We start from the raw sequence: 19,610 nt of genomic DNA, 5'->3' as shown, positions 1-19,610 counted from the left end.
GTTAGATTTAGATAAAAATAAAATCATCTTACATTTTCACCAGGGTTGAAGAAAAAAATCACACAGGTAGTGCCTGCCAGCATGGACAGTGTGCGTGACAAATAAGTGATATCATCGCTGTTTTCGTACCACCGGTAATAAATTACTTTTAATTCATAAGATTTATTTTCAGGAGTGACAGTTATCAGTGAAATATGGCGCTCGTGTAATCAAAAGGTCTGCCTACCCCCTGGGAATGTGAATTGGCCTTGAACCTAAACAGTTCCATTCATAGAGTACTGATAGAATATAGTGGACACACAGCTCCGCCATTTTCCCATAGTTTTCCACAGGCTCTTACTGTAAAAGGCTATAAAATAGCCAAGACACATGGACGTGTGCCATACCCCATGTCTGGACCAAAAACTTTTGCACCCTCTCTTCTATGACCACCTCATCAAAAATGCAAAACAGTGAGTACTTTTTCTATAATTAATTTATGCTACGGTACTGTTTATCTGTATTATGCAATGATGTTTAATTTGAAAAATTGTTTATACATAAGGAAAAGACGTTATAATTCATTAGTGTTTTAAATTGCCCAGACTACGTATTTGTTTTATCCACATTATGCAATTAGTATTTTTATCTGCTGTAACTGGTGATACAGATATTAAAATGTATCTACTATATTAATTTATCAAAGTATGGGTTTAAAAATATGGAGCATTGTATTATGATATTGATGTTATACAGATATTAACATGTATCTACTATATTCATTTATCATAAAGTATGATTTTTTAAAAAATATGGAGCATTGTATTATGATATCGATGTGATACAGATATTAACATGTATCTACTATATTAATTTATCAAAGTATGATTTTTTTTAAATATAGAGCTTCGTATTATGATATTGATGTGATACAGATATTAACATGTATCTACTATATTAATTTATCATAAAGTATGATTTTAAAAATGTACAACATTGTTTATGTTCATTATGCTATGTTTTTTTTAAACCATATCACAAAAGTATCAGTTTAACATGACTGTTTTACAGCAATGTTTATTTTGCATTATGCTATGTTGTTTTAACTGTTGTATACTATGTTGTTTTAACTGTTGTTTTTATCTGATGTAACTAAAATCTGCAGCATCGTTTATTTAAGCTGCGGGGTTTCCATAAAGGACCTTAAAATAAATGTTTTGGATTTATTCAGTTTTAAATCTTATTTAGAGATTATTTTAGTCAGACATGATTATATGTGCATAGGCCTATTTTTTTCCTCTTCAGTTACTTTTTAAATTTTGCTAGGTTACTTTTTAATTCTTCTTTTACTCTGTCTTTGATTTTAACTTTTAGCAATTTGCATAATAAATTGTTTAACATGTAAGCTATATGAATGACACTTTCACAATGTGATAGGCTAAACATATAAAAGTCAAGTCAAAGCTATTTATATAGGCTAGCGCTTTTCATTGCCATTTAAAATAAAATGGTCTTTCCTTCTCTCTCTCTAGAGACAGCAAACACTGCAGGACAATCAGGCATCCAAGTAACATGTTAGTATGGTTTATATTTTATTTTTAATGAGAAAACATTATAGAGTGCAACAGGCGGTTTCTGGGAGTAAAAACATTTACTTTCTCCATACGGAAATTAATTTTAAAGACAGACCTACTGTGAGCTAAGAGGTTGTTAATACATGGTATTTGCTTCTGATAAAGCCTTCAGCTTTTTTTTTTATAAATAATCGTGTTTCACAGTTGAACTCCTGGTGAAAACGTCTCGGGTTACGTATGTAACCCTTGTTCCCTGAGAAAGGGAACGAGACACTGCGTCGGTGACGACACTAGGGGAACGCCCTTCAGCGTAGCATGTCTGAATTTATGAATGAAACCGAATCCAATCCTATTGGCGTTGCGTGATGACGTAGCGTGTGACGGCATAAGCGGATGTGTACAAAAGCACGCCGGCACACAGAGAATGTCAGCTTTTGCTATGAAGCAAGTGCTCCAAGCAGGGTGAGGTGTGGCGAACCGACGCAGTGTCTCGTTCCCTTTCTCAGGGAACAAGGGTTACATACGTAACCCGAGACGTTCCCTTTCGAGGGAACTCGAACTGCGTCGGTGACGACACTAGGGGAACGAGATACCCACTATGCCACAACGAACCCCGCTCATCCTAGTGTGAAGCTGTCTTCAGGCACAACTTAGGACAAAAGCACTCGTGCACCGGGTGTAGAGGGAAGGTCCAGACTGTAAAACCTCATGAATGTGTGCGGAGTGCCCAGCCAGCCGCCTCACATATGTCATGTATGGAAACCCCTGAAAGGAGGGCTCTAGAGGACGCCATGCCTCTGGTGGAGTGAGCCCTCACGGCCATAGGTGAAGGCAAATTGCGCACCTGATAGGCCAGGGAAATAGTCTGAACGATCCAGTTGCTGATGGTCTGCTTAGAGGCGGGAAGTCCCTTCTTGGGAGACCCAAAACACACCAGCAACTGGTCCGACTTCCGCCATGAGGAGGACTTCTGGATGTAATACTGAAGTGCTCTGACAGGGCAGAGCAGATGAAGTCTCTCCTCATCCGCCGTCCCATGAGGCGGAGGATGAAATGCCTGCAGAACCAAAGGCCGTGCCACATTAGATGGCACCTTGGGCAAATAGCCAGGCCTGGGGTGAAGGATGGCCTTAATGTTGCCGGGAGCAAACTCCAAGCACTCATTGGAAATAGAGAGCGCCTGGAGATCTCCTACCCTCCTCAGAGAAGTAATAGCCAACAAAAAGACCACCTTAAATGAAAGGTTCCTGGCCTCAGCCGACTCCAATAGTTCGAAAGGGGCCTCGGCCAGCCCTTCGAGCACCACTGCCAGGTCCCAAGAGGGAACCCTGGTGCGAGTCGCAGGTCTCATCCTCCAGGCTCCACGGAGGAAACGTACGACCAGGTGATGCCTCCCCAGAGGACCATCACTCAGAGGAGCGTGGAAAGCCGCAATGGCAGCCACATAAACCTTGAGTGTGGACGGGGTAAGCCCGGCAGAAAAGCGGTCTCCTGGAGAAACTCCAGTACAGAAGCCACTGGGCAGTTAACTGGGTCCAAATCCCGCTCTCTGCACCAAATGGAAAATACATTCCACTTAAGGCCGTATAATTTCCTCGTGGAGGGAGCTCTGGAAGTGAGTATAGTTTCAACCACCTCTGCTGACAGGCCGGCTTCTAGGTACTGTGCCCCCTCAGGGGCCAGACCCACAGTTTCCACAGCTCGGGCCGAGGGTGGAGAACTGAGCCCCCCGCCTGAGACAACAGGTCCCTCCTCAGAGGGATCTGCCATGGCGGGCCTGCCAGAAGCAAGATGATGTCCGAGAACCATACTCGGGCCGGCCAAAACGGGGCTACTAATAGTAGGCTGACTCCGTCCTGACGGACCCTCTCCAGAACTGCTGGGAGCAGAGCGATTGGGGGAAAGGCGTACAGACGCAGCCTCGGCCACGTCTGCACAATGGCATCCAAACCCAGCGGGGCTGGATGTGTGAGGGAGAACCACAGTGGACAGTGTGTCGTCTCTCCAGACGCAAATAGGTCCACTTCCACTGGGCCAAACCTCTCGCATATTAACTCCACCACCTCGGGGTGGAGTCTCCAATCCCCGGGCCTCAGCCCCTGCCTCGACAGCATGTCTGCTCCCTGGTTCTGGTCCCCCGGGACATACATCGCCCTGAGAGACGACAGTCTCCGCTGGGACCACAGGAGGATCTGATGAGCCAGTCTGCACAGAGGGCGCGACCTCAGACCCCCCTGATGATTTAAGCAAGACACCACCGTCGGATCTTACTAGGACATGGCGACCATGGAGGTCTGGCAGAAAGCTCCTCAGAGCCCGGAACACCGCCAACATTTCTAGGCAATTTATGTGCCAAGAGGAATGTTGGTCCTGCCAGAGACCTCTCGTAAAACGGCCGTCCATGACCGCGCCCCAGCCCGTGAGGGAGGCGTCTGTCGAAATAGATATCCGGTGACACAACGCTCCCAGCCTGGGACCCTGGGACAAGAACCAAGGCTTCTTCCAAATTGATAGGGAACGAAGGCATCTGCGCGTAACCCTTATCAAGCGGAATGGATTTCCCCTCGGGGAAAACCCCTTGGCTCTTAACCACCACTGCAGGGCTCTCATGTGCAGCAGGCCAGAAGGTATCACGCTGGACGCTGCTGCCATTAGACCCAACACTCTCTGAAAGTGTTTGACAGTGACGGCTTGGCCTAGCTTTATCCTGGACACTGAGGTCAGGATAGACTCGATCCGAGCAGGAGACAATTGTGCCTGCATCGTGACTGAGTCCCACACCACTCCCAGGAACGTGGATCTCTGGGCTGGTGTCAACACGCTCTTCTCCGTGTTGAGTCTCAACCCCAGGCTCTGGATGTGGGCGAGGACGACATCTCGATGCCGAATCGCCAACTCTCTCGACTGTGCCAGTATTAACCAGTCGTCGATGTAATTGAGCACCCTGATGCCCTCGAGCCTCAGGGGTGCTAGAGCTGCATCCATACACTTGGTAAAGGTGCGAGGGGAGAGTGCTAGGCCGAAAGGAAGAACCCGATATTGGTAAGCTTCGCCCCCGAAAGCAAACCTTAGGAACCTCCTGTGAGATGGAAGGATGGAGATGTGGAAGTAGGCGTCTTTTAGATCTATCGTGACAAACCAATCCTCGGATTGGATTTGACTCACGATAATGGGAATAGTGAGCATTTTGAACCTGAATCTCCTTAGAGACCGATTCAGATGCCTCAGATCTAAAATTGGACGCAACCCTCCATCCTTCTTTGGAACTATGAAGTACCGGCTGTAGAACCCGGACTCTCTGACTAGTGGGGGAACACGCTCTATGGCCCCTTTTTCTAGCAGCGAGTTGACTTCCTGTCCCAACACCAGACCCTGCTCTGGCCGCACTAACGTCCAGACCACCCCGTTGAATTTTGGTGGGCGGACCTGGAACTGTAGTCTGTACCCAATTTCCACAGTGCGCAGGACCCATGGAGAAATATTCGTGAGGTTTTGCCATGCCTCTGCGAAATTCACCAAGGGAACCAGCCCCTCGGGGCTGGTGTCCAGTGTTTTGTGTAAGCCCTTGGCGGCACCCTGAAGCGGAAGACCGGCAGGGGAAAACCGACAACGACCCACAGTGTGCGAGCGCGAACGCTGTCTGACTGCAAGCCTTTGGGGCAGAGAAGACAGCGTGTGCTCGCTGGAAGCTGGCGCGTCCCGATGCGTCAGAGACGGCGGGATACTGACGCCAGCTTCCTGAGGGCCCGACGAGAGAGGGGACCTCGGTCGCTCTCTCTCGGGGGGGGCGGCCCTTAGAGGTCCCACAGGAGTTAGGACCTCTTTCCCTTCGCCTTCCTGGACTGGATGACGGTCCTCAGATCCGTCCTTCCAGAAGGCTGTGGGTGAGAGCGCTGCCTAGGGTCCCAAGCTGCTTGAGGGGGACCTCTAGAAGCGACACTCCCTCTTTGGCCTTGGCGATAGGAGCTGGATGACGGCTGTGGCTGTTTTGACCCTCTAGCAGCCGACTTCCTAGACCTCGACCGGCGAGGGAGATATTGCCTAAACGCTTCACTCTGCTTCTTAGTGTCCTGAAATCTGTCGACGACAGCATTAACCGCCTCGCCGAACAGACCAGAGGTACAAATGGGTGCATCAAGAAGAAAAGCCCTGTCCTTCTCCTTGATGCCAGAGAGATTAAGCCACAGATGCCTCTCCGTGGTCACCAGAGCTGACATGGAGCGGCCGATGGCGCGGGCCGTCTCCTTGGTAACCCGGAGAGACAAGTCTGTGGCCTTACGAAGCTCGGCAATATCCTCCATAGTAGGACCCTCGCCCTGGTCCATGTCTTTTAAGAGGTCGGCCTGGTACGCCTGCAGAATGGCCATCGTGTGCAGGCTCGCACCAGCCCGACCTGCCGCCATATAGGCCCTGCCCACCAACGCAGATGTAGTGCGACATGGCTTGGAGGGCAGCGCCGGTGTCTTAAGGGACGATGCAAGATCGGGTGAAAGGTAACTGGCTAGAGCTTCCTCAACCCGAGGCATCGTCCCATAACCGTTCTCTCTAACCCCCATAATGTCACTATAGTTCAACATCGGGGGGTTAGACAGGCGCGCTGAAAAGGGCCTGTTCCAGGATTTACACAACCCATTGTGTAAATCCGGGAAGAACGGTAGAGACCGGCGTGGAGGATGTGCGCGGTGCTGCAGGAAGCGCTCGTCGAGTTTACTTCTGACTCGCTCTTCCTGCCTCTCCTGTGGCCAACTAATATGCAGTTTAGTCACAGCCCGTGTCACCACCTCCAAAAGCTCATTATAACTGGGCGCAGTTTGTGTGTGTGTGTGTGCTTCATGCAGATCCCCCTCCACGACGCTGAGCACATCTAATTCCTCAGAATCAGACAGCTGCAGCACTGGGTCTGCATCCCGAACGGGAGAAGCCGCGGAGCGGGCTCCCGAACGGGGGATAGGGGAATCTGAGCTTTCAGATGAGGATTGGGAAAGTGCCTCGGCAGTCCCGATCCCCTCTGAAAGCTCCCTTTGCGAACCCCACGATCTAAGCCGCCGCATCGCCTCGGCAGATGCGGGACCTGAACCGCGGGGAGCGCGCATCTGGCCATCCTCAGAAAATAAAGCCAGACGGGAACGCAGCACTCTCATAGAAAGAGAATCACAGTGGCCACAAGCAGCCCCCTCGAGAGCTGCTTGGGCGTGCTGCATTCCTAAACAAGCCACACACATCTCGCGAGGGCACGGGAACACACAATTTTTAAACTGCTCACTCATTCTCACAATAAATCAGAACTGAGACAAACAACACCAAATAGGACAAACTGATTTCACCACAACACAGAGCGCTTGCTGAATAGCAAAAAGCTGACATTCTCTGTGTGCCGGCGTGCTTTTGTACACATCCGCTTATGCCGTCACACGCTACGTCATCACGCAACGCCAATAGGATTGGATTCGGTTTCATTCATAAATTCAGACATGCTACGCTGAAGGGCGTTCCCCTAGTGTCGTCACCGACGCAGTTCGAGTTCCCTCGAAAGGGAACTACATTACCCATGAGCCATGATGCTATAGTGAAAATTATGTCAAACATAGTTTTTTAAAAAAAGCAACACACTCCAAAATAGCTCTGCCCACTCCCATGAAGCACTGCGAATGACATAATCTCCCTACCCTCTCAAAATACTGAAATGTTTGTATAAGCTATATATGCATATTTTGCATATTTATATATAAATATATATTTTTTAAAATCACTATGGGAAATAAGAATGAAAGGGGGGGGGGGCACTGTTGCACTCTATGTATAATGAACAATTGACAGATGAACTGACAGATAGTTTATGTAAACAGGCGAAATCTCTGCATTTGATGATGGCCATGTGTTTTCGCCGATCAAACTGGTTTAACTCTTGGCTCCTTTGAGATCAATATGACTTCTGCCAAACCAAATGTGCCGGCATATTGTAAGTGTAACACACGAGAAACTATTAATACACAAGAAACTATTAAAACAGTTTTCGCCTATGTAATGTATAAAATTAATCAGTCGTAATTAACTATTTGGGACCAATTTTAAGGAAGGTTACATTCTGGTCTAACAGTGTCATGTGCAAATTTGCAATACAGAATTGTTTTGTGTTTTTGGTACTATTGCATCGAGTTTTGTAGAATTTATTTTATGTGGTGTAATGCTCCTGGATTATTCAGACTCAGAATTGTAACTATTACTATAGCCTTTATCAGCCATTTATTTTACTGCAGACTTATCAACCTTATTTACTGCAGATTTCATCAAAGGCACGAATTAACTCAATTCATGGCAGCAATAATAAAAGAAGAAAAAAAATGAACAATTGACAGATGAACTGACAGATAGTTTATGTAAACAGGCAAAATCTCTGCATCTGATGATGGCCATGTGTTTTCGCCGATCATAACTGGTTCAAGCTCCTTTGAGATCAATATGACTTCGGCCAAATCAAATGTGCCGGCATATTGTAAGTGTAATACACAAGAAACTATTAAAACAGTTTTCGCCTATGTAATGTATACAATTAATCTTAATTAAGCCGTCGTAGTTAACTATTTGGGGCCAATTTTAAGGAAGGTTACATTCTGGTCTAACATTGGCATGTGCACATTTGCAATACAGAACTTTTTTTATGTTTTTGGTACTATTGGATCGAGTTTTGTAGAATAAGCCAAGATTAATTTATTTTATGCGGTGTCATTCTCCTCGATTATTCAGACTCAGAATTGTAACTATTACTACAGCCTTCATCAGCCATTTATTTTACTGCAGACTTTCAACGCTTTGTTCAAGCATGAAGAATCTCTCATGAAGAAACTGCAATAACAACTGTTGTAGCCTATTGTTTGGCATTATGTACTTAAACAGTTTTTTTTTAAAATTAAATGTTTTTAATAATTGATTGGTGATGGAGTTTTAATTTTTGTATTTAGAATCAAGTATATTGTACAAGTAAGAAGAAACTAAACTGGCCATATAATGATATATTGCACATAATAAACAATGGCAAAGTTTGTATTCCTTAAAAAACAGGCAATGTTTGAGAACCCTAATATTGGTTTAATCTCTGCGAGGTCTCAACCACAAACGCAAAACTTTGTGGTGGGTGATACGGGCATAGCTTTACTAAAGGAAAATATTATGGAAGTAATTTTCAAACTATATTTTATTTATTTATATTATGGCTTTCATGTTGATTTAAGTTGATTTAAGTTTTTGTTATTAAATAATACCTTTATTTTTTTACATCCAGCACAAAATTTTGTTCAAAAATCGTTCTCTGACCCAAAATAATCAGATAATGGTGTGTTCACAATCTACAATTAGATATTATCCTGCTTATTATGTGCGTAAATAGTTGTGCTTAAATGTTTGGATGTATTTTTACATGCCAACATATTTTGTCATACCGTAGTGATGCAAAGTTCCAAACTCTTGTAAAGACTATGGTCTAACTTTAAAACATACATGAATTCAAAAGACCAAATCACTAAGAAAACTGGGGGTGAAAAGCACCGTTTATTATAAATACACAAAGTATTAACGCAAAAAGTAAGTGTATGCTGTTTCACACTTAAACTATTACAACAGAATCACATCTGACTACGCAGATAAAATTGCACAAAAGTAAATTCTAGTGATGAACTTGCTAAAGAGTAAATACAACATGAGCCATTTAAAGCAAATACGAAAAGCCCCTTGTGATCAGTTTTGTATGTTTGTAATTGACATTTTATATAGTCAATTAAGACGTTTACATCTTGCTTCTTCTTGTTTTTGTACAGTTTGCAAAAACTATAGTCTCAGAGCGTGGTCAAACATATAGGAATTTATGAAAAACATGAACAGATATTTCTACATGAGATATTTCTTTTAGAACATCTTTCAGCTATGTCTATGAAACATCGACATGAAAGATGAGTATTGCTGTTTTTCTGTTACCTATAAAGCTATTATACTTCAAACTCGTCTAACTATTGCCCATTTCACAGCACAGTCATAGATACACAGTTATTTTATGTATGTGGCTAAACAACGGTTAAGCTAATGAATTACCGGCTATATTTTTACGTGAATAGCGGGATGATTCATTTTTTCATCCGTCTACACCGATACTTTGACACAAGAGTTTTAGGTCTGATCCAGAAAACAGACGGTAAGGAGTAAGTTATGAAAACGTGTGATAAGCAGTATTGGCCTCATCATCAAAATGTTTTAACATAGCGCAAGTTTCAATTGTTTGATAAATTATTTAACGATTATACCTAACTATCAACAGTTATATGTGAAACAAGCTCAGTCACATTAGAGTTGGATTCTTGTTTATATTGTACATTGTTATTGAACCGCATGTTTAACAGTGCTAGTGTTCTTAAATTGTTTACCACGGTTTCATTTTTAACAACACTATCGCAACACTTATCATATTGCCGGGTGTGATTGTAATGTTTTGTATGGTGTCTTCTTTACACTTTCACCCCATGGATATCTGTTTCCTACAGTTAGCTGTAGTGAACTCTAGGTCTTCTCTTTATTCATATACGACAGTATGCACATAAATGTGCTTGATTTAATAAAATGATGGTTTAAACCACATTATTTTATTATGCCATTTTGTAAATCGCGCTTAAATTTATATTTTATATTTTAACCCATTATGCAAATATAGAATAGGCCTACTGCACAAGGATCTCTGAAATATTTCATCTCTTAAATATTCTCTTATATATTAAATATATTTATTCATTAAATTATTAATGCGCAAGAATCAAGACTTATAATACCATTTTAATATTAAATTTTGAAACTCCAAAGCTCCGACACGGTCGCAAAGAATGTGTTAAGTGGTACAATCTTTTATTACAACAGTATTTTTCTTTACAAAATTATGATCCAACCAGAATAGAAAGTCTCTGCACACTACCATGTCTTTGTCTAGGGTATAGTTGACAAGGCCTTCAACTATTTCGCCAAGATCTGTTTTGGCATTTTTTGACGCCAGTGACACACAGAGATTTGTTTCAAAAGTACACATAACGAGTAGTTCGTCGACTGCGAATTCGTCACCAGATGCACACATCACATCCAGAACTTTTCTGAGGATTACACCGGTCGGCTCTATGGTGTTAAAAAACATGGGCGTCACATCGGTCCATGTCCCCACCAACCCTCTTATGACATCCATTTCTTTTTTGAGATTTGTGACACGTTTGGTGTCCCGCTCACAATCAGTTTTCTTATCACACGCAGCATCGATGATCCTGTCCATCAAGTAAACCATCTGGTCTCTAAAATGATCTTTAAACATACAGTCTAGCGTATCTCTTAAACGACAGCCATTCCCCGTGGCGCACTCACACACTGGATGATACTTGTGTCCCGCATCGCCAGAAATCGACGGGGAGTCGCTCTCCATCAGCTTTTGCGTCGCCATTTCTGAAGTTTTCAGATTTTTCGGTCCCCTATTCGATGGTGAAAGATTCTGTTAGTTCCAGAAATCTCTTGAGCGAGTCCTTGCAGCACAATTGTCCAGGCCTTGTGCGTTAACAAAGTTTTTGGGTTAGAAGTGTGAGTCGAAAAAAGTGTAGTTTGCGGGAGGCTCAGACAAACAGCAACTTCTGATCAATTCCTTCAACTTTTGATCAATGAGATGTTGCAGTAGCACAGCAGTCCGCGACTATTAGAGCTAGAGCCAGGGGTTGTGTGCGATAACTGAGGCTGGGCTTTGTGTAGAGTTTATCAGGACAACTTATAGTGCTCAGCCCGCCCCGTAGGAGGAGTTGTATAGGGATGTAAACCGCTACGTAGGATTAAAGCCTCATTGAATCAGAAGTAAAGTCATGGAGAAGTTATGCATATACTGCCAGAGAGAATTCTATTAATTACACCAATATATATATATATATATATATTTTAACATATGGATGGGTGAATCTTCGCAACAAGTTCCGTAAAAAGCGTTTAGAAAGTAAGGCTTTAAGTTAACTTTTATCAAATATTAAGACGTTAAAGTTCAGTTATAGACCTTTAGCGCATTGAGTTGAAATTAAAACGTGATATCAATATCGCATCATTACCGAATTGAGGGTTGTTTAATAATTTTAATAGTTATCAAGCACCAGCTGATTAAAGTGTTTCTTCAAACAAAGCGACAAAAGTAATTTTCTGATCAATTATCGTACACGGATGCACTTTGTTTTGTTGTATGCCCAGATTTTGAGGGTCGCTGGTAGAAAGATTTCTTTGTATTTTTAAAAACATAGATAGATCTACATAGATGTATTACACGAAAAAAATATTTCAGAGATCCTTGTGCGGTAGGCCTATTCTATATTTGCATAAAGGGTTAAAATATAAAATATAAATTTAAGCGCTATTTAAAAATGGTATAATAAAATAATGTGGTTTAAACCATCATTTTATTAAATCAAGCCAATTCATGTGCATACTGTCGTATATGAACAAAGAGAAGACCTAGAGTTCACTACAGCTAACTGTAGGAAACAGATATGCATTGGGTGAAAGTGTAAAGAAGACACCATACAAAACATTACAATCACACCCGGCAATACGATAAGTGTTGCGATAATGTTGTTAAAAATGAAACCGTGGTAAACAATTTAAGAACACTAGCACTGTTAAACATGCGGTTCAATAACAATATACAATATAAACAAGAATCCAACTCTAATGTGACTGAGCTTGTTTCACATATAACTGTTGATAGTTAGATAACATTAGATAATTTATCAAACAATTGAAACTTGCGCTATGTTAAAACATTTTGATGATGAGGCCAATACTGCTTATCACATGTTTTCATAACTTACTGCTTACCGTCTGTTTTCTGGATCAGACCTAAAACTCTTGTGTCAAAGTATCGGTGTAGACGGATGAAAAAATGAATCATCCCGCCATTCACGTAAAAATATAGCCGGTAATTCATTAGCTTAACCGTTGTTTAGCCACATACATAAAATAACTGTGTATCTATGTCTGTGCTGTGAAATGGGCAATAGCTAGACGAGTTTGAAGTATAAAAGTTTTATAGGTAACAGAAAAACAGCAATACTCATCTTTCATGTTGATGTTTCGTAGACATAGCTGAAAGATGTTCTAAAAGAAATATCTCATGTAGAAATATCTGTTCATGTTTTTCATAAATTCCTATATGTTTGACCACGCTCGGAGACTATAGTTTTTGCAAACTGTACAAAAACAAAAACAAGCAAGATGTAAACGGCCTAATTGACTATATAAAATGTCAATTACAAACATACAAAACTGATCACAAGTGGCTTTTCGTATTTGCTTTAAATGGCTCATGTTGTATTTACTCTTTAGCAAGTTCACTAGAATTTACTTTTGTGCAATTTTATCTGCATAGTCAGATGTGATTCTGTTGTAATAGTTTAAGTGTGAAACAGCATACACTTACTTTTTTCCTTAATACTTTATGTATTTATTATAAACGGTGCTTTTCACCCCCTGTTTTCTTAGTGATTTGGTCTTTTGAATTCATGTATAAAGATTATGTTTTAAAGTTAGACCATAGTCTTTACAAGAGTGTGGAACTTTGCAGCTACGGTGTGACAAAATATGTTGGCGTGTAAAAATACATCCAAACCATTTAGCACAACTATTTACACACATACTAAGCAGGATAATATCTAATTGTAGATTGTGAACACACCATTATCTGATTATTTGGGGTCAGAGAACGATTTTTGAACAAAATTTTGTGCTGGATGTAAAAAATAAAGGTATTAGTTAATAACAAAAACTTTAAATCAACATGAAAATCATAATATAAATAAATAAAATAAAGTTTGAAAATTACTTCCATAATATTTTCCTTTAGTAAAGCTATGCCCGTATCACCCACCACAAAGTTTTGCGTTTGTGGTTGAGACCTCGCAGAGATTACACCAATATTAGGGTTCTCAAACATTGCCTGTTTTTTAAGGAATACACACTTTGCCATTGTTTATTATGTGCAATATATCATTATATGGCCAGTTTGGTTTCTTCTTACTTGTACAATATACTTTATTCTAAATACAAAAATTCATTCAAAATCACCAATCAATTATTAAAAACATTTTATTTTTTAAAAAACTGTTTAAGTACATAATGCCAAACAATAGGCTACAACAGTTGTTATTGCAGTTTCTTCATGAGAGATTCTTCATGCTTGAACAAAGCGTTGACCAGGTCGTTGGCAATGCTTTCACAATTCACATAGTCCAGCGGTTCCCTCGTCTTCATCTGGTGTGTTGGATTCGCTCGCACATTTGTAACTGATTCATTGAGCAATCAAGATTGTCAATTATTGGATCAATGTTCTTCACTTTTTCAACCAACTGACTGGTGTTTGCTTTCAGAAACATTTGATGATCTGAGAATACGCTATGCAAATTCCGAAGACCCATGGCATTTCATCGCCATTGGCTCGTTTTGTAATACTCGAAGTCGATAGGTGTTCTAAGCGAAACCCCCATTCGTCGTCATCCGACGTAACGTCTCCGTTCCCTACTCAGTGAACGAGGGTTACATACGTAACCGAGACGTTTTTACTCCCAGAAACCACCTGTTGCACTCTATAATGTTTTCTCATTAAAAATAAAATATAAACCATACTAACATGTTACTTGGATGCCTGATTGTCCTGCAGTGTTTGCTGTCTCTAGAGAGAGAGAAGGAAAGACCATGTTATTTTAAATGGCAATGAAAAGCGATAGCCTATATAAATAGCTTTGACTTGACTTTTATATGTTTAGCTTATCACATTGTGACAGTGTCATTCATATAGCTTACATGTTAAACAATTTATCATGCAAATTGCTAAAAGTTAAAATCAAAGACAGAGAAAAAGAAGAATTAAAAAGTAACCTAGCAAAATTTAAAAAGTAAGTAACTGAAGAGGAATAAAATAGGCCTATGCACATATAAGCATGTCTGACTAAAATAATCTCTAAATAATCCAAAACATTTATTTTAAGGTCCTTTATGGAAACCCCGCAGCTTAAATAAACGATGCTGCAGATTTTAGTTACATCAGATAAAAAATACAACAGTTAAAACAGCATAGCATAATGCAAAATAAACATTGCTGTAAAACAGTCATGTTAACCTGATACTTTTGTGATATGCTTTAAAAAAAACATAGCATAATGAACATAAACAATGTTGTACATTTTTAAAATCATACTTTATGATAAATTAATATAGTAGATACATGTTAATATCTGTATCACATCAATATCATAATACAAAGCTCCATATTTAAAAAAAAATCATACTTTGATAAATTAATATAGTAGGTACATGTTAATATCTGTATCACATCGATATCATAATACAATGCTCCATATTTAAAAAAAAATCATACTTTATGATAAATGAATATAGTAGATACATGTTAATATCTGTATCACATCAATATCATAATACAATGCTCCATATTTTTAAACCCATACTTTGATAAATTAATATAGTAGATACATTTTAATATCTGTATCACCAGTTACAGCAGATAAAAATACTAATTGCATAATGTGGATAAAACAAATACGTAGCCTGGGTTATTTAAAACACTAATGAATTATAGCGTCTTTTCCTTATGTATAATTTTTAAACATCATTGCATAATACAGATAAACAGCACCGTAGCATAAATTAATTATAGTGAAAGTACTCACTGCTTTGCAGGTGGTCATCGAAGAGAGGGTGCAAACGTTTTTGGTCCAGACATGGGGTATGGCACACGTCCATGTGTCTTGGCTATTTTATAGCCTTTTTACATTAAGAGCCTGTGGAAAACGTCTCAGGTTACATATGTAACCCTGGTTCCCTGAGAGGGAACGAGACGCAGCGTTGAGACGCGGTGGGAACGCTCTGCGTGATTGCGTCGTGAAGCACGTGTATAATCAGTCCAATGGAAGAGCGAGACGTCATAGGCGGTGATGTCATAGACCAGGAAGCTATAAAGCACACCAGAAAACAGACCGCGACAGCTTCTGAAAAAGCCTCTAGCAAGTCGATCAGGGCATGCAGGAAGTATGGCAGGAGAACACAGCGTCTCGTTCCCTCTCAGGGAACCAGGGTTACATACGTAACCTGAGACGTTCCCTTTCAAGGGAACTCGAGCTGCGTTGAGACGCGGTGGGAACCCCATACCCACTACGCCATAAGACAAATGCCCGTTCTGTGTGAAGTCCTTGCGCACACTAGAAGCAAGCAACCTAGCCCCGGGAGTGGAGAGGTGTAGGTCATAAAATCTGACAAATGTATGAGGTGAGGACCAGCCTGCCGCATTACAAATATCCTGAAGGGAAACACCCGAAATTAAAGCCTAGAGGCAGCCATACTCCTTGTAGAATGGGCCTGAACAGCCACAGGTGAACGCTGTCCGGCCGCTTCATAAGCAAGTGAGATTTTATCAACTCAACTACCCACTTGCTCATTATCTGTTTAGATGCAGGGCAACATATCTTAGGTTACCCGAAGCAGACAAATAATTGTTCTGATAAACGCCAATGAGCAGCTCTGTGGACCTAAGCATCCAAAGCCCGGACAGGGCATAACAGATTTAAGATTTTCCTGATCTGGGGTATTAAAGGTGGAGGACAGAAGGCCTGGAGCACAAATGACCCGCACATTTAGTAGGGACCTAGAAATACAACCCGATCTGGGGTGAAGAAATACTACCACCAACCAGGTGCAAATCCAAGTACGTGCAGGCCTCAGCCTCATGTACCACGGAGAAGACGAAATTAAGGATCTCTCCTCAGAGATAGCCCAGCAAAGAAACATTCATTACAGAAATCAAGTACTGTACCAACAGGGCAGAAACGAGATTCAGAAGGCGTTCTCTGCACCAGGCAGAGAACAGCATATTAGTCTTCTCGTGGAGGGAGCTCTAGACTGGAGTATGGTCTCCACGACCTCGGTCGAGAAACCTGAATCTATGAGCTGGGCCCCCTCAGAGGCCGAGCCCACAGTATCCACAACTCCAGAGCTCACAGGAGCAAAGATATCGGGGAAAAGCGTATAGGTGTAGCGGCAACCACACCTATTACATTACATCCATTCCAAGCGGAGCTGGATGCGTGAGGGAGAACCACAAGGGCAATGCATTGTACAAGCGATGCGAAAGGTCGACTTGTAGATTGACCGAAGTTCTCCATAAGAAGCTCCACCACCTCGGGGTGAAGTCTCCATTCCCCGGGCCACAGCCCCTGCCTCAACAGGATATCTGCTCTGATATACGAGACCATCAGTGTGTTGTCCGGACCCTTCGCCGACCAACCACTCATGATTGCCCCCGACTTGTGAGGGAAACATCCGTCGATAGCATCATGCGTCGACAAGAAGCCCCCAACACTGGGCCTGGGCGAGGAACCAAGGTTCTTCCACATGACCGAGGCACGAAGGCATAGCCGCGTGACCTTGATCATGCGAAAACGGATTTCCCCTCGGAGAAAACCCCTTGGTCCCGAGCCACCACTACAGGGGTCTCATGTACAGAAGGCCAAAAGTAACTACGTTGGACGCAACTGCCATGAGCCCCAGCCAAAGACCTTTCACCGAGCGGCCACTCATGACGGCCCCCCATCCTGTGAGGGAAGCATCCGTCGATAGCGTCATGCGTCGACAAGAAGCACCCAGCACTGGGCCCTGGGCGAGGAACCAAGGTTTCTTCCACATGACCGAGGCACGAAGGCATAGCCGCGTGACCTTGATCATGCGAAAACGGATTTCCCCTCGGAGGAAACCCCTTGGTCCCAAGCCACCAGTGCAGGGGTCTCATGTACAGAAGGCCAAAAGTAACTACGTTAGACGCAACTACCATGAGCCCCAACAGTCTCAGAGACTGTTTGCAGTGAGTGACTGACCTAGTTTATATTCTTTACGGCTGTGAGAATTGCAGAAATACGTGCAGGAGACAGACGTGCTTGCATTGTTGTCGAATCCCATAATACACCTAGAAAGTGGTCCTCTGAGCTGGGAGGAGTTCTGTATGTGTATTCTGGTATGTATGATTTTAAGTTAATTTAGTTTGTTTTTAATTCTAAGTAATTGTTTCCTATCTTTGGCAGGTGCGACAATGTCCAACGGTTCCTGTGATTTATTTGAGGGCGGGATTTAAACCTTCTAATGTGACTGCACTGCTGCTTTGCCTGGGTCTCAATTGAATGCTCTTGTTGGCGAAGCTTGCTTTATTTTTATTGTTTTGAGTTTTGTCTAAACTTGAGTTAATTTTGTTTCTGAGTAAATGTATTTGTTATTTTGGTTTATGAATGTGTACTTTTGTTTTACAAGTATAGAATCTTTTGTATGTCAGTAGTTTGTGTATTTTCTTTCCATTGTTTCATTGGATCGCTGAGTGGGAGGGGTTGGCCGTGGTTATAATTTGATTTTGTGTATTTGCACGTAGTGCGTTTAATACTTTATCACTGTGTGTGTTGGATATTGAGTGTGGGGTGGAAATCCAAAGTGTCTCTGCTGGCCATCTTCCTCTTTGTGTCTTTAGTAAATCTTGTTATTTGGTACGGTTTACTAGTGAGACTGTGACATTAGGTATTGTATGTCTTCATTCTTGTTCTTTTGTATTTTAATAAAGTGACTTGTTGTTTGTCTATTTTAGTCCACCCATCCTTGCTCAGCCCTGCATTTGGCAACGAACCTGTGTGCCATGGTATAGGGCTGTTATTTTCCTGGTGTATTCCAGGTGACGTAGTCTAGCATTGATTATAGGATCTTTGGTCCCCTTGCAGGTATTATATATTTATTTTCAAATGTCCTCCGCTTCGCCACACTAAAATCAACATTAACAGAAATTCTTCTAAATTAACATAACAAAATATTATTCACTAATCTCCCACTTAAAATTAATCGTGCACAAACATGATATTACAATTAATTTGAACATTTACTCTCCCTTTCGAGTGACATCGGCAAAGCATGCAGGGAAATAGAAATCCCAGCCCAGTTTCAGTTCAATTTAAGTTTGTCTGTAAACTTAAACCCGAATAAGTTGTCAAAACTTAAATAATATGAGGTAATTGTCACGACTACCTGCCCCGCAATTCCCCCCAAACAACCACCAACGGACACTCTCACCCGAATATTGACTGTCTCCTGAACTACAAATCCCACCATGCCTCACTCATGCACTGATTCCGTTCCATCTGTGAGTAATGATCACACACACAGCTGTTACTCATTTCCAGCCCTATATAAACCACACTCACAGCTCACTCTGTGCGAAGTCTTGTTTCACTGTTGTGTACATCTCCAAGCGTTTTCCAGAAAGTTATCCTGCCCGTGTTTACGACCCTTGCTGAACCCACTCCTTGATTGTCTGCTGCCTGCCCATTGACCTTCTTGTATTATCCACAAAATAATATAGAATTCATAGACAATTGGAAAAGTTTTTGGGGCAAACCTGACCTGTTGAAAAGAGATGGTATCCATACCTCCTGGGATGGTGCTGCTCTTCTCTCTAGTAATTTGTCTCATAGTCTTAGAGACAAAACATGACAATCTGGGGCTCAGGTCAGAAAGCAGACAAACTGGCTAAACCGACCGTCTGCTAGCGGCCTCGCGTCAGCAAGGTCAGATAAATCCCATCACTTAGAGCCTCTTTCACCTAGATATCATCATATAGAGACTGTGTCTGTTCCCCGAATTTGGAAATCCAAAAAACTTCCAAACCGATCTAAGGTTAAAAATGTAATTAATATTCAACAAATAAAAAATAGATATAATACAGATGAACAAACGATAAAGCTTGGGTTGCTGAATATCCAAGCCCTTACTTCAAAAGCGCTCATAGTTAATGATGTGATTTCAGATTATAAACTAGATGTGCTGTGTATGACAGAAACCTGGCTAAAACCAAACGATTACATTACTTTAAATGAGTCCACCCCCCATGATTACTGTTATAAACATGAACCTCGCCTGAAAGGCAAAGGGGGAGGTGTTGCTGTAATTTATAGTAATATGTTCAAATCACTAAAAAAT

The 19,610-nt window shown here is 41.8% G+C and overlaps 1 long non-coding RNA gene across 1 annotated transcript; it reads left to right on the top strand.

Moving 5' to 3' along the window:
• Nucleotides 1-306: 306 nt before the first annotated feature.
• Nucleotides 307-8,007, top strand: LOC143732209 (uncharacterized). The gene is made up of 3 exons (XR_013201078.1): nucleotides 307-452; nucleotides 1,512-1,553; nucleotides 7,939-8,007. It is a non-coding gene; the product is annotated as an uncharacterized LOC143732209 (long non-coding RNA).
• The last annotated feature ends 11,603 nt before the right edge of the window (nucleotides 8,008-19,610 follow it).

Source organism: Siphateles boraxobius, unplaced genomic scaffold (assembly GCF_051911475.1).
Source record: "Siphateles boraxobius isolate OS27281-9 unplaced genomic scaffold, OSU_SipBor_1 9, whole genome shotgun sequence".
In the NCBI taxonomy this organism is placed as follows: Eukaryota; Metazoa; Chordata; class Actinopteri; order Cypriniformes; family Leuciscidae; genus Siphateles; species Siphateles boraxobius.
Note: the sequence above shows the minus strand (reverse complement) of the source record. Positions and strands in the feature narration are given on the sequence as shown.